General features: G+C 41.6%; 1 long non-coding RNA gene across 4 annotated transcripts in view; it reads left to right on the forward strand.

Moving 5' to 3' along the window:
• LOC119239173 (uncharacterized) overlaps positions 1–14,415 on the forward strand; it is a 37,100-nt gene that overhangs the window by 19,890 nt on the left and 2,795 nt on the right. For 2 of the 4 annotated variants that reach the window (XR_008550165.1, XR_008550163.1), the window contains 2 exons: positions 9,830–9,874; positions 10,098–10,293. The exons of 1 other annotated variant lie outside the window; for it this stretch is intronic. This is a non-coding gene — a long non-coding RNA (uncharacterized LOC119239173). Of the gene's footprint in view, positions 1–9,829; positions 9,875–10,097; positions 10,294–14,415 lie in introns of those variants that run through there. One more of the 4 variants, XR_008550166.1, reaches the window with a different exon arrangement.

The raw sequence follows: 14,415 nt of genomic DNA on the forward strand, positions 1-14,415 counted from the left end.
AATAGGTATGAAAAAAGGATTTTTAAAAAATACCCAAGTTGTAGTCCATTGTGTATAGATGCCACATCTTTTTTATCCATTCATCTCTCAATGACACTTGTTTCCGTATCTTCGCTATAATGAATAATGTTGCAATGAACAGATGTGATACACACACACACACATACATATTTGAATTAATGTTTTCAATGATCAAATCTTCCCTTGAGATGGATATGCCAAATAAAATAAGTCAAAAAGAGAGTCAAATATTGTGATTTTACTCATATGTGGAAGCTAAAGAAACAAAGCAAAGGAACAAACAAAATAAAACAAAAACAAACCCTTAGATTCTGACAACAGAATGGTGGTTACCAGAGGGGAGTTTCTGACAGCAGAATGATGGTTACCAGAGGAGACAGGTGTGGGTGGTAGGTGGAATGGGTGAAGGTGGGTACAACTGGGTGGTGGTAGATGGTAACTGGACCTTTGGTAGTGGACATGATGAGGTATATATTTTAGATTTGTCGAGGTAGGAAGCTGTACTCCTGTAACATACAGCATTGTAAACCAATATTACTTCAATACAAAATAAAATTAAAATGAAAGAAGCAGTACACATGGTTTTCAGAGATTAAATAAAAACCTGTGTTAACTGTTGAATCATAGTTCAGTTGGGCTGAAATACAGGTTTATACCAATGGTTGCTAAACTTTTGTCTTCCTAAGAAATTTTAAAAGAAAGGCAATATAAGGTACTCAAAACTAAGGTGCAAAATGGGATTCCGTGGCTTCAAACCAGGATAATAAAAAATCTGGAGGTAGAAAATATGTAGGTAGAAAATATGACTAAACCTGGGCATGTCTCTGTTATAGGGCAGCCCTGATACAAAACGGGGTGCCTGACTGTGGGTCCTCACCTGCACGCTTAAAAGGACTTATCAGGGCCTCCCCGGTGGCGCAGAGGTTGAGCCCTGGGTTGCGAATCTGCCCGCAGCCTCTGCAGTGCCGGTTCAATCCCCGGCTGCTCCACTGGAGGAGGGTCCCACATGGCGCACAGACCTCTCCTGCCGTCCGCTGCTCCCCTCAGCAGTGTGCTTCGGTCCTTCTGCCTGCTCTGCTCCCCGCTCTGGCTCTGGTGAATTCTCTCACCCTCCCACGCTTTTGACTGTACCCAGTGCTTGCATAAACAAATAAACAAATAAATAAATATATCTTAAAAAAAAAGGACTTATCAATGCTCTACTGCAGGCACACATGAAAGGTTAATAAAAGGTTTATTTACAAGGGAAGGGCAAATGAGGAAATGCACAGCTCAGGGAAAAAAATGGGAGACAAAGTTTTAAATGCGTCCTACCGGATCCGCCGATCTGGAATCCCAAATGGCACTCTGAGAGCTAGCCGCGAGCCAGGAGCCGTGAAGCCAGGAGGCGAGCAACAGAGCGAGCGAGCCCCCAAGGCCCACGTGTTTGGTTTTTTATACCCAACCTGGCTGCTTAACTCCACCCTCAGGTCCCAGCCACCCTCCCTTTGGTGGTGACGGGATTTGTCTTTCCCAATGTCTTGATGACTTTGGTCTGGAGTGGGGGTGGGGTCCACAAAGCCTGTATGGGATTAGCTCAGAACATCCTTTCCCCCTAACATCTCATCACAGATAAAACTGACATGTTAGTCTACAAACAGAATAATGACACATACCTGAAAGTTTAGAAAAACATTTTACAAAGATCTCCACTGTGTTTGTATTAGTGAGGGTCTCAAAAAAAAAAAAAAATGGAACCCACTGTTTGGAAGGGAGTAAGCAGTAAGTAGTTAGTTATGCAGGTGTTTGAACAACTGGGTGGAGAAGCACAAGTAGACAGTAAAGCAACTCGGGTAGCACAGCCAGAAGTCACAACCACCTCTTGTGTTAAGGGGGCAGTAGGAGGAGATTGAATTGGAAGCTGGGACTGTCCATTGGCGCTATTCAGGCAGAAGCAGGACCCCCAGAGGGAAGGGCAGTTCCAAGGGAGCTGGAACAACCAAAAAGACAGCTACTGCCAGAGAGACAGGGAGAAATCTCTAGTTTTCCCCTTCCTTCCTCCCTCTAAGCTGTTCACCAGTGCATCTCAATGACCAAACCTACAGGAAGTCATAGCGCAAGGGAGTTTGGCAAAAGCAATTTCTTATGATAAAGAGCAGAGTAAGGAACGGACAAGAAATGGATCTGAGAGTGAACCATCAGGGAAAAGGCACACATACTATTACATCTCTTTTGCTAAAATTTCTCAATTCACAGTCATTTGTGATAGGTTTTTTTCAAAAAAAGAACAGGAGATATTAAATCTATAAATCCCATTAATTCTAATATTAACAATGGTTGAGTCCATTTAAGACTAATGAGCAGGGCCTCCCCGGTGGCGCAGCGGTAGAGTGCTGGGTTGCGGTGCTGCCCGCGGCCTCTGCAGCGCCGGTTCAATCCCCGGCTGCTCCCCGGCCACCAGAGGAGAGTCCCACATGGCGCGCAGACCTCTCCTGCCGCCCGCTGCTCCCCTCAGCAGTGTACTTCAGTCCTTCTGCCTGTTCTGCTCCCTGCTCTGGCTCTGGTGAATTCTCTCACCTTCCCGCGCTTCTGACTGTACCCAGTGCATGTATAAACAAAACAAACAAACAAACAAATAAATAAAAACCTGCCTCTATTAAAAAAAAAAAAAAGACTAATGAGCAAACAAGATTTGAAAAACTTGTTCCAACAATACCTGGACATAGACAGGGTTGCTATAAAATATCAAACTCATTTTGCATCTTCAATAAATAGCCAAATCTTTTTATAATTATATCAGCCATTGCTACTACCTAATTCATGTGTGAACAGAAGTCTTCAGAGTGGAATTGTTTTTCCAGCAGAATTTACAATCCTAAAATCTTAATACCTAGTGGCCTCAAAGGTAGAGCATCATCCTTGTGATATTGAAACAGTGGTTAGCACAGCTCATATAAACTGGGGAGCAATTTCTTCATTGTTATGTGATTAAGTACCATACTTAACTCAGTTTCTTCCTGGCAGAGAGTTGTACTGTACAATATTACAGAAGCGAGTATTAAGCAGTGGTAAAAGTTCCACTAGTGGGCCTCCCCGGTGGCACAGCAGTTGAGCGCTGGGTTGCGAAGCTGCCCGCAGCCTCTGCAGCGCCGGTTCAATCCCCGGCCGCCGGGCAAGGGTCCCAGATGGCACGCAGACCTTTCCTGCCTTGCCCGCTGCTCCTCTCAGCAGTGTATTTCGTCAGTCTGCCTGTTCTGCTCCCCACTCTGGCTCTGGTGAATTCTCTCACCCTCCTGCTTTTCTGACTGTACCCAGTGCTTGTATAAATAAATCTTTAAAAAAAAAAAGTTCCATTATTTATTCACTTCCAGATGAAATGTTCTCTAGATAGCAAAGAAATTCTGGGACAATGTTTTCTAAAGTTTTCCATCTGTAGACTATTTCAGGAGAAGAAAGGGACATTTAAAAGCTCTGTATCCTACTGTGGCCACTTTCCTCAGTGAAGAAAACTTCTCTGAGGAGAGAGGGACCAAAATGTTCTTTGACCTACTTCTTTCTGAGCTGGATGACTTTATATGAGACCAGAAGCAAGTGAATTGAAGGGTGAATTGTAGAGACTGAAGGTCTGGGGTAGAAAGAAGGGAGGAAGGAGTAAAATGGGAGAGAGAACAAGTCTCATTACCTCTAATTGATGCACCCCTGTTTAGAAAGAGATCAAGAAATGCAAAGTCTAAACACAAAAAGGCAGAGAGAGGTGTTTATTCAACTTCATGATTTTAAAAAAAAATTGTTTCTTGGCACTAATATTTGAGAATTCTGGAAAAATCTAAATTCTAGCTTCCCTTCCCCACTGGGGCGCTCTGACAACACTGGGTCCTCATTCCTGCTTGGCAAACATTTGCTGGAGCAGGTCCTCTCCAGGTCTCTGCAGCCCACCTGTACCTGATTCAGTCACAGCAAGGAACCCTATTTCCTGTATTCAAATTTGTGTGAAAGATTTATTTTTATGTATTTATGCATATAAGTGCTGGGGTGTAGGCCAGAGGTGCGGGGAGTAACAGGATTCACCAGAGACGTGGGGAGCAGATCAGAACAGGCAGATCTACTGAAATACAATGTTGTGAGGAGCAGCGGGTAGGTGAGACAGGAAATGTCTCCTGCGCCATGTGGGTCACCTTCCTGGCTGATGCCATAGAACTCATGCCTCAGTGACTGTGGCAATAGCTTGAGAGTGCTGAGACTTTAATCCCTGCACCACCAGGGAAGCCCAGGAATCCTTTTTTTTTTTTTTTAAAAAAGATTTGTTTATTTATTTATACAAGCACTGGGTACAGTTAGAAGAGTGGGAGGGTGAGAGAATTCACCAGAGCCAGAGGGGAGAGCAGAGCAGGCAGATTGACGAAGTATACTGCTGAAGGGAGCAGCGGGCGGCAGGGGAGGTCTGTGCACCATGTGGGACCCTCGCCCAGCGGCTGGGGATCGAACCGGCGCTGCAGAGGCTGCGGGCAGCTTTGCAACCCAGTGCTCAACCACTGCACCACTGGGGAGGCCCAGGAATCCTATTTTCTTTCTTCTTTTCATTCTGGACTGGCTAAGGCTTTGCCCTAGCCATCATCTTCATATTCAAACCTTTTGTTTCAAACCAGTTTCTGTAATGCTTGGCATCCACTGTTAAGTCAGCACTTGATTAAGTGAACACTCAACTCAGATGTTCTAGTAAATTATCCCACAGTATGTCATTTCAAATTCTTTGTGCAAGGAGGTATATCTGAAAGTGATTGTGTGATTACATAAACAAATATATATCTGCCTACTACTAAAAGAATGTGAGGGCCTCTCTGGCAGTGCAAGGAGTTAAGCGTCAGCACTATGAAGCAATTCACAGCCACTGAAGCACACATGGCACAACAGACCTCTCCTGATTTGCCCACTGCTCCCCTCAGCAGGGTATTTCAGTAGATCTGCCTGTTCTACTCCCCACTCTGTCTCTGGTGAATCCTCTCACCACCCCCCACTCCGTCTCCTGCACCTCTGGCCTACACCCCAGCTCTCATATGCATAAATAAATAAATACTTTTAAAAAAAGAATTTGAATCTGCTGAAAATAAAAATTAAGCTAAAATACCCAAGCAATGAAAAAACAGAATAAAAGCAAATATCCAGTAACACGTGTTAAACTGAGAAATTAAGTCCGCATGTTTTATGATTACCTCGAGTTTCTCCTTTTTGTAGCATGTGCTCAGGTAAAACTTGTTTGATGTCTTGCATCCTTGCTAGACAACAAGCCCCTGTTGACAAGGACTCTAACTATCTCTTTTATTGCCATATTCCCAAGTACAGAGCAAAAAAGTCTTGAAAATATGTCAGGAAGTTTTTGCTCAGCCACTGCTAGAACAAAGCTTTAGCAATCGAACACAAAATATTTATTCAGATCCCTAGCAGCCCATACAAAGAGAGAAGCAGGCAAATGGTCTTGGCTTATGTCTGTCCATATTCTAGGATTAACCTCTGTCTGTGATAAGGTGGGGGGTGGGGCGGGAATAACTAGCTAAGACAGTCAGTCTAGATACCTCTTTGTCAGGCCTGGAGGAGCAGAGTTCAGGGTCCTTATCTCTGGCCTGGGTTTCCAGGCAGGACTTCGGCCTCTTGGAAAAACATAATCACAGAGGAACTGGTTTCTCCTGGGATTCCCAGATGATAAAGCATCAAACGCAAACCTTGGTACTTGTTTTGAGGATTTAGGAGGTGGCAGAACTCTGTTGCTAGTTTTTGGTTAGTTCTAGAAAGAGGTGAATGCTAATGAGCTCAACTTCCCACCTTCAGCACTGGTTCTAGTGTCTGGGGAAGGGTCAAGAGTATGATGTGTTGTGAACACTTTAGGAACATTGAATCGGGTAGACCACTGAAAATCCTAAGGGTGATTCCAAAATAGTTCTTTCATCTCATAATATATCTTACTGAGCCATAGTGATATGGGAAAATAATATAAGAATGATAAAGTAGTAGAAAGATAAGATATACTGCAACAAAGCTTTAAATCCTGACATACTGATGTACATAACAATGAAGAATACTCAGAAAGTGCCTAGTCAAACTAGCTTCCCCTCCGCTGTGTGCAGGGGAATTGCTGCTGCTACTCTCCTGCATCCTTTGGGCTCCCTCTGGTGGCATGCTAATCCTCAGGGAATACTGAGCATTTTCAAGAATTTTCTCTTCTAAATTAAAAAAAAAAAAGCTTTTGAAATTTTTTCACTAAAAAGTTCTTTTTAGCTGACCATTCTTAAATATTCAAATAAGTGAAAAATGAATTCATCAGAAAACAGATGCCAGAAACAGACATATGGGTATATGGTGATCTGATTTAAGACTGAGGCAGCCTGAAATCAAGAAAGAAATACAAAGGAACCAAAGAGTGGGCAAATGATATGATTAAATATTTTGCTAAAGGAGAGGCAATTATGGCTAATAAACATCTGGCAAGAGTCAACCTCTTTGGTGATCAGAGAAATATAAGCTACAACAAGTGAGAAAGTGTTTCAGACCTATAATACTGGCAAGAGTTTAAAAATTCTTGGTCAACTTTTTATGTTGGGGAGGTAGAAGAGTCACAGAAATTCTTATGACCTTCCAACTCAACTGAAAATTTGATGATTCTGAGTAAACTTTCTGTGTTTATAAGTTGAAAATACCATTTCTAATGATGTACTCCTAGGTACTTACTTAGAGGAATGTTGGTACATATACCAGTAGGCATATCTAGGAGTTTCTTAGCTGCACTGTTCGTGATAGTAAAAACTGAAATCATCATCAAAGGATAAAACTGTGGTTTGCTGAAAGGATAGAATGCTATACAGCAATGAAAAGAAAGAACTACTGCTGTGAGCATGTACATAGATGAGAATCTCAACAATGCTAAATGGGTGAGGAGAAGTTATCACTTAAAAATATTTAGAGTATGATTCCATTATATAAAGTCAAGAACAAAACTAAAATAACAGGAACATATCACATAGGTTATAAAAAGTATCTTCAAAGTTGAAATGCTGGGCCTCTCTGGTGGTGCAAGGGGTTAAGATGCAACCTATGAAGCTGTCCTCAGCCCCTGCAGCACAAGTTCAATCCCCGGCCAAGTTGCTAACACACACACACACACGGCACAGCAGATCTCTCCTGAGTCGCCTGCTGCTCCCCTCAGCAGTGTATTTCAGTCAGTCTGCCTGTTCTGCTCCCCACTCTGTCCCTGGTGAATCCTCTTACACCACACTTCTGGCCTGTACCCCGGTTATTATATGCATAAATAAATATATTTTTTTTTAAAAAGTTGAAATGCTGTTCATTCCTCAGTGCTGTTCATACATACTTACTGTGTTTTACTCTCATTGGTATGATATACGTCACAGTAATAAAATAAAATAGAAAGTATATATTTGATTCTATAACCTGTAAAGTAGGGATTACCCCTTTGCCCTTCCTTGTTCTGTGTTTCACGTCATTGAGATTACCCTTCCACATGTGGTTTACGTAACAACCAGATCCCCTGCTCAGACAATATCAAGACTTCCTATTCAGCACAGTATAAAGTGCAGTCACTGCAGATAACAGAGGATTCAAGGTCCTCGTATGTCTGACTCCAGCTGACCTTTCTCATCTTGCTTTTCTCTGTGTCTGTTGCAGTCTCTTTGTTCCACTCACTAATACCAAAATGCAATATGAATTTTCTTAGTTCTTGGTCTTTGCTTCTGTCATTCTTACTATTTATTAGTCTTCACTCTAAAAACTACTTTTTATCACCATCAAACTACTTACCAGCAATAGTTATTTTTCATTTTTCAAGTAAGCTATCTTTATAAATATGTCCTAAAGAACAAGAGTCATATCTAAAGCAACAGACCTCCGTCTTAAAAGAAAAGTGCAGATACCAATGCATTTACTTGCAATTATCTGTGATTGTCCTTCTAAAAGAATAGTCTTTTATTTGAGTTGAGCTTATCATATTTTTGAAATATAATTACAGAATTAGAGACCGTGACTACTCTTAGTACTCTTAAGAACTATAATAAAATTATAAATGCTTGGTATTTGTATGGCATGCTGTGGGTAACAGACATTCAGTTGATTATCATGTATAAAGACTAGAAAATGTCTCTCATTTTAAATATGAGAGAGGTGTTAGTCAATAAAAAGTTATAATTCAAAAGATTGGTTTAAATTACTGCATTAGTAATAGAAATGAAAATGGCAACAATAATAATATCCTCAACATGAAAGACTAAATATCAGGACCTGAATTTTTCCTGTAACCTGATCAATTTACTTAATGTAGAAGTTTACTAAACCAAGGTGGATTTAGTCAACAAACATTTGCTGTCCACCTGCAAAAATGCAAGGTAACGTTTTAGGCACCAACACAATTACAAAGATATAAATATGATATGGTCTCTGCGTTTAAGAAGCTTACAAGGTAGGTGAGAGTATCTACTAGAATTTTACACCAGGTACTGTAATAGCTTTTGTATGTGGGCCAAACACTAGACACCATGTTCTCAGTTAATACACCAGAAAAAACCTAGTATTTCCCCTTTGCCATTAAAGTAAAACTAATTTACCATTCCATTCAGTAAATTAGTAAGTACGTGAAGGTGGAGAGAACACTCTGACCTATATTAGTGTATTGTTTTTCATTTCAACAACATGAGTTCTCTCGCTAGAAACTTTAAATGAATATTCATTTACAATATTTATTCCTCTTGATTGAAATGATAGCAGATGATTAATGAGTTTCACACCACAATTAAAATGAAAAGCTCTTCCTTCCAGATGAACAGGAATGTCCAGATGTTAACAAATCTGAAACCTACACCAAATCAGAGAACTGATCGCACCAACCCTAAGTCAATGGTAACCCCTTTGCAGATGTGTCTGATTCTAGGAGGTCAGTACCGCTGCAAGTCTGAGCGGGAGTATTAGTACAACATGCAGCTACACAAGTCTTTGAACTTAACATTTGCTGTGAACAGTGTGCATTTTTCAGCACATATCTTCTGTCTTTTAGTTTTATTACTCTTATAAAAGAAACAATTATCTGAAGTCTCCTTTCAAGTTCTGACACATCGCATATTCTACTGGTTTTACCCTCCAACACAGTCTGTGGCAGCGCCTGCGATCTGCGCCAGTCTGGGCTAGTTTGACCTCTTGCTTGGTCACCACCGTCATCCTGGGGTCTCTTCACTATCCTCTTGGTGACTCCTTCCACCTCTTCCTTACCTTTGCTCTCCTGTGTCCAGTGTGTAAGTCATTTTCATTTATGGTTATACTTTTGTTTTAGTGAAGCACATTTTCCAGTCACTTCTGAAGAAAAATGCAAAGGAGTTTTGTTTTATTTTGTTTGGTTTTTGAGTCTTTGCATGTCGAAAACATGCTTCTTCCCTTTGTATGTGATGTGTCAGGAATAGGACCCTCCCCAGAGGCAGGAAAATGGGGCTAGAGTAAATGAATGTAGAGTTGGGAAACTTATAAGAGAGTTGAAGTCCAAACGTTCAAGAGTGGATTCCAGAAGACTGGCCAAATACACTTAACTGAAATGAGATGCTGAAAACAGAAACTGAAAACCTTAAATTGGCAAGTTTACATTCCTGCCCCACTTTCACCCTACATCTATAGAATGAGAACTCAAGAGGAAGTTCAAGTCAGTCATAGTAAATGAAGAATTGTACTTTGGTGCATCTGAGTCTGGGATGTGTTCCAAGTTGTCCTCTCCTTGTATATTTTTGAATACTTTTACTTTCATAATCAGAAAAACCAATGCCTTTTTTTCTATTTTGTGGCACAGTTATGTGGAAAACAAAAGGAAATTGTGAAGACAAACATTTCTGAGGTACGTAACAGAATGTCTGATCCAGGGGTGATGAGAGAGAATGGTGGTAAACAAGAGGGAGGCTCTCTGATAAATGGCAGGTCAGGGGATCCAGCTGTTCTGTGGAACATGGTTTGACGTAGCAGAGGTCTCTGACCCTGGACAGAAAGAATCACCATGGTTTTTCAAAGAGCAACATGAGGATATAGTAACTTTATTTTGTCACTTGTTTTCCTCCTAGCAGAGGAGGACCCTCTTCCAACTCTCCTGTCTGGAGATAGAATACAGAGCCAAACTACCTAACGGCCATCTCACATTCTGTTGTCTGAAGATGGAAACTTTTGAGAAGATGTCTTTCTCACTTTATTGAACCCTGTTTTCCTCCATACTCCATTTTTACCTGGATCCTATAATTGCTAATAAAAATTCCACTGATTAGAAACCCATGACAGTCTATTTCTCTTTTTTCATGTAATCGGCGTCCTGTTCCTACCTCCCACTTCTCCTCACTAGGGATAAAGACTTTCTCATTATCTTTGATTTCTGCAATTTAACTCCAGGGTGTCTTTGTTTAGTTTGATGCCATTTATCCTGATGAAGCTTCACCGGAATTTTTCAGTGTTAGAATTCACGTCTAGAAAAATGTTCTACCATCATCTTTTTTTAATTGCTTCTCCCCCATTTTCTTTACTTTCTTCTCTTGAAGTTTTTATGAGGGACACATTGGGGTTTCTCAGCCTGTTTTTCATATTTCTTAAATTCTCCTTTGTGTATTCTCTTTCTTCTCTCTCTGTGCCACCTTCTGGCTGACTTTCCCCCACATCTTTCATTCCCTCTGTTCTTTTTCACAATGTCTCATCCTCCCCCATCCCTTCCCCCCAGAGTTTCCATTGTTCCCTCTGTGGAGATGACAATGAGACTTTTGTATGGCTCCCTGACTTCGGTGTCTGGATGCTTGTCTCACTTATTATGTGTTGGCTCTGCTTATTCTTTCCCACAGATATCATTTTCTTTCTAATTTTTCACTGTGCTCATTTTTTGGAGTTAGTGTATTGTGAGAATTCTATGTGCTCTGCAGATATGCTTACAGGGTCATTTTCCTTTATTTGGCTTTGCTAGGGTCTGTCGAGTCCATGGGTTCTGTTTGACTCAGGGTTTTGTTTGTTTGTTTCAATCTCTGTTTGTTTTGTTACCTTGAAGGCAAATTTTTACCCACAGTCACTCCCAGAAAACTTTAGCTTTCGATTTCTCTGGTGACTCCTTTTCCATCAATGGCCTCGCCAGTTGGCCGATTCCCAATCAGGTTTCTACGCTACCAGTGAGTTAGAGTTTTTCTTTTCCTTCTTTTGCAGACAGAGCTTCTCCTGGCTGCTGTCTTTCTACAGAGTTCATTCACAGTTCTTCTCGGTGTGGGAGTCTGTGGGTGTCTCAAGTCCTGTGTCCTAAGGGCTTTTACACTCTAGCTCCTTGGGCTTCTTTCACTTCTGATCTTTGAGGAACATCTGACTGTAACTCAGGGTCACAGCTCTGGCTTGAGGTTTCTCTTCATATATTGGCACTGGGAATTTCCAGGTGGAATTTATAAAGAAAGGAACTAGGAAAGTTAAGGCTAGCTGGCAAATAAGTGGGTTTAAAAAAAAAACAACTCCATTTAATTTCACTGCACTTCTAACATGTACTTATTATGCTGTTTAAGATTTAATTTCAAATAACTAATGGTCTATACTCATTTTTAAGATTTTCTAGTTTACATAGACTTTTTTTTTTTTTCAGTGAAACTTATCATTTGCTCATTGATTTTACAGACCCACAAAATGTCCAGTTAGGGAGAGTGGGTGTTAGTGAAAATGTGGCCTAGTGGACAGAATCAGGCTTAGTGTCAGGCAGCTGAGTCCACAAGCTGGCTTTGGCACTTAGTGCTAACTCACCTTGGGTAACTTGCTTTATCTCTCAAGCTAATGAGTTTCTCCATTTGCAAAGTAGGCATAATAGTACTCATCTAATATAGCTGCTGAGAGGATTAAAAGTGATCATAGGGCCTCCCTGATGGCACAGGGGTTAAGTCTGAGCACTATCAAACTATGGCAGCCACTGTAGCATGAGTTAGATTCCCAGCCAGGGAGCTAACCCACATGGTGCAGCAGACCTCTCCTGTCTTGACCCTTGTTCCTCTCAGCAGTGTATTTCAGTAGCTCTGCCTGTTCTGCGCCCCACTCTGTTTTTGGTGAATCTTCTCACCCCTGTGCCTCTGGCCTATACCTCAGTTCTTGTATGCATAAATAAATAAAAATAAATCTTTTAAAAATAAATAAATAGGGCCTCCCCGGTGGCGCAGCAGGTTGAGTGTGGAGCTGTGAAGCTGTCCACGACCTCTCCGGTGCTGGTTCGATTCCCAGCCAGCCAGGGAGAATCCCACATTGTGCAGCGGACCTCTCATCTCACCCACTGCTCCCCTCAGCAGTGCTTTCGGTCTGTCTGTCTCTTCTGCACTTCGCTCTGTCTCTGGTGAATCCTCTCACCCTCCCACAACTCTGGCCTGTCCCCCAGCTCTTGTATAAATAAAATAAATCTTAAAAATAAATAAATAAAGCAACTATATCTTTTTTAAAAAGTGATCATAGGGCCTCCCGGGTGGCGCAAGGGGTTAAGTACCGCACTGTGAAGCCACAGCCTGTGCAGCACAAGTTCAATATCTGGTCGGCCAGGGAGCAATCCACATGGTACAGCAGACCTCTCCTGACTTGCCCACTGCTCCCCTCAGCAGTGTACTTTGGTCAATCTGCCTGTTCTGCTCCCCATTCTGTCTCTGGTGAATCCTCTCTCACACATACACATACACACCCCACCCCCGCCTCTCTGGCCTGTACCCCAGCTCTTGTATGCATAAATAAATAATTTTTTTTTTAAAAAAGTGATCATTGGGCCTCCCCGGTGGCGCAGCGGTTGAGCGCTGGGTTGCGAAGTTGCCCGCAGCCTCCGCGGCGCCGGTTCGATCCCCGGCTGCTTCCCCGGCCACCGGAGGAGGGTCCCACATGGCGCGCAGACCTCTCCTGCCGCCCGCTGCTCCCCTCAGCAGTGTACTTTGGTCCTTCTGCCTGCTCTGCTCCCCGCTCTGGCTCTGGTGAATTCTCTCACCCTCCCGCGCTTCTGACTGTACCCAGTGCTTGTACAAACAAACAAACAAACAAACAAACAAACAAATAAATAAATAAATAATAAATCTTTAAAAAAAAAAAAAGTGATCATAGCCATTAATAGTGATTGAGTGTTTGCAGTGTACACAACACTGTGCTGGTGCTTCCCTGGACTCTTTTAATGGAAGTGAAAATTTTTAGTCCAGTGCCTGACACACAGCAAAGGTTCAAAAAGCAAAGCTATGAGTCTCGTGGAAATTACCTCATCCTAACAAGTCTTTGATGTGCTTGAGACACCCTTCACCCCACCCCTCCCCGACCATTAGCCAACAAGCCTCAGCTTGAATACAGAGCAGTTCTAACTTCGGAGTCAGTCTCTGTAGATTCAAATCTGCCACTTTCTGGCTGTGGGGTCTTTGCAAGCAAGTTCAGTTCCTTATCTGTGAAATGAGGATAACAGCAATTCTTCCTAGGGTGATTTTGAGGACAAAACACGCTAATTCATAGAATAGTACCCCATAACTCGCCAGTATGCAAAGAAGTCCTAGTCAAGTCAAGGAGTCAGTAAGTCGTTGTCACTATTTCTAATATTACTAGAACTTTGTTATCTTGTTGTATTATTAGCTTGTTGTATGATTAGAGTGTCACAACATTTCAAACCTTGTCAATTGGAACTGAAATCTGCCTCTCTGTGGCATCTACCAACTGATTTTATTTTTGCCTTCTGATATACCCAATGAAAATCTGATTCCATTTTCACAGAATAGGACTTTAAACTTCTTTCCTCCAGAATAAACACCTTGGTTTCTTCAAGCATTCTCCACAAACCTGGCTTCGAGCCCCCTCATTAACTGAATGGCCTTCCAAGAGCAGGGCTCAGTGTGTAAATCCCCTGCAGAGGGCAGCCTCCCTCTCATCCCAAGCATTGGCGAGCTTGGGCTATTATCTTCTGCACATCACATGTATAATTAAACTATTATAACCATATCTGGTTTCTACTATAGACAGACAAACTCACTCCTAAATAGCACAATGCTCATATCTGTCAAATTTCAGCTCTTATTTTGCACCATTAGTTTAACCTTGTTAATCTGTTTGGATCCCTGAACTGTTGTCCCGTATTTAGCAGCCTCGTTTCATGTCATTTCCAAATTTGATGGTCAGGCTGGCAAAAGCATCTATTGAAAGAGAGTCTATTTTAAATATCTACGCCTTAGACACACATCAGTTCAAGTGGTGCTTTTGAGTAGTGTGACTATTGACTATTTTTCATTTCTTGCCTGTATGAATTTTAATCAAAATTGCACCTCATGTGGGAATTTGGAGTCACCTCAAATAGTCTCTTCTGAAATAAATCTATTAAAGCAAAAGTAAGTGAAGTGCCTTAATAATTAAAAATTAGCCATGTTATTAATTAAAAATTAATAA

This window comes from Talpa occidentalis, unplaced genomic scaffold (assembly GCF_014898055.3).
Source record: "Talpa occidentalis isolate TD23 unplaced genomic scaffold, MPIMG_talOcc4v2.1 talOcc4.11, whole genome shotgun sequence".
In the NCBI taxonomy this organism is placed as follows: Eukaryota; Metazoa; Chordata; class Mammalia; order Eulipotyphla; family Talpidae; genus Talpa; species Talpa occidentalis.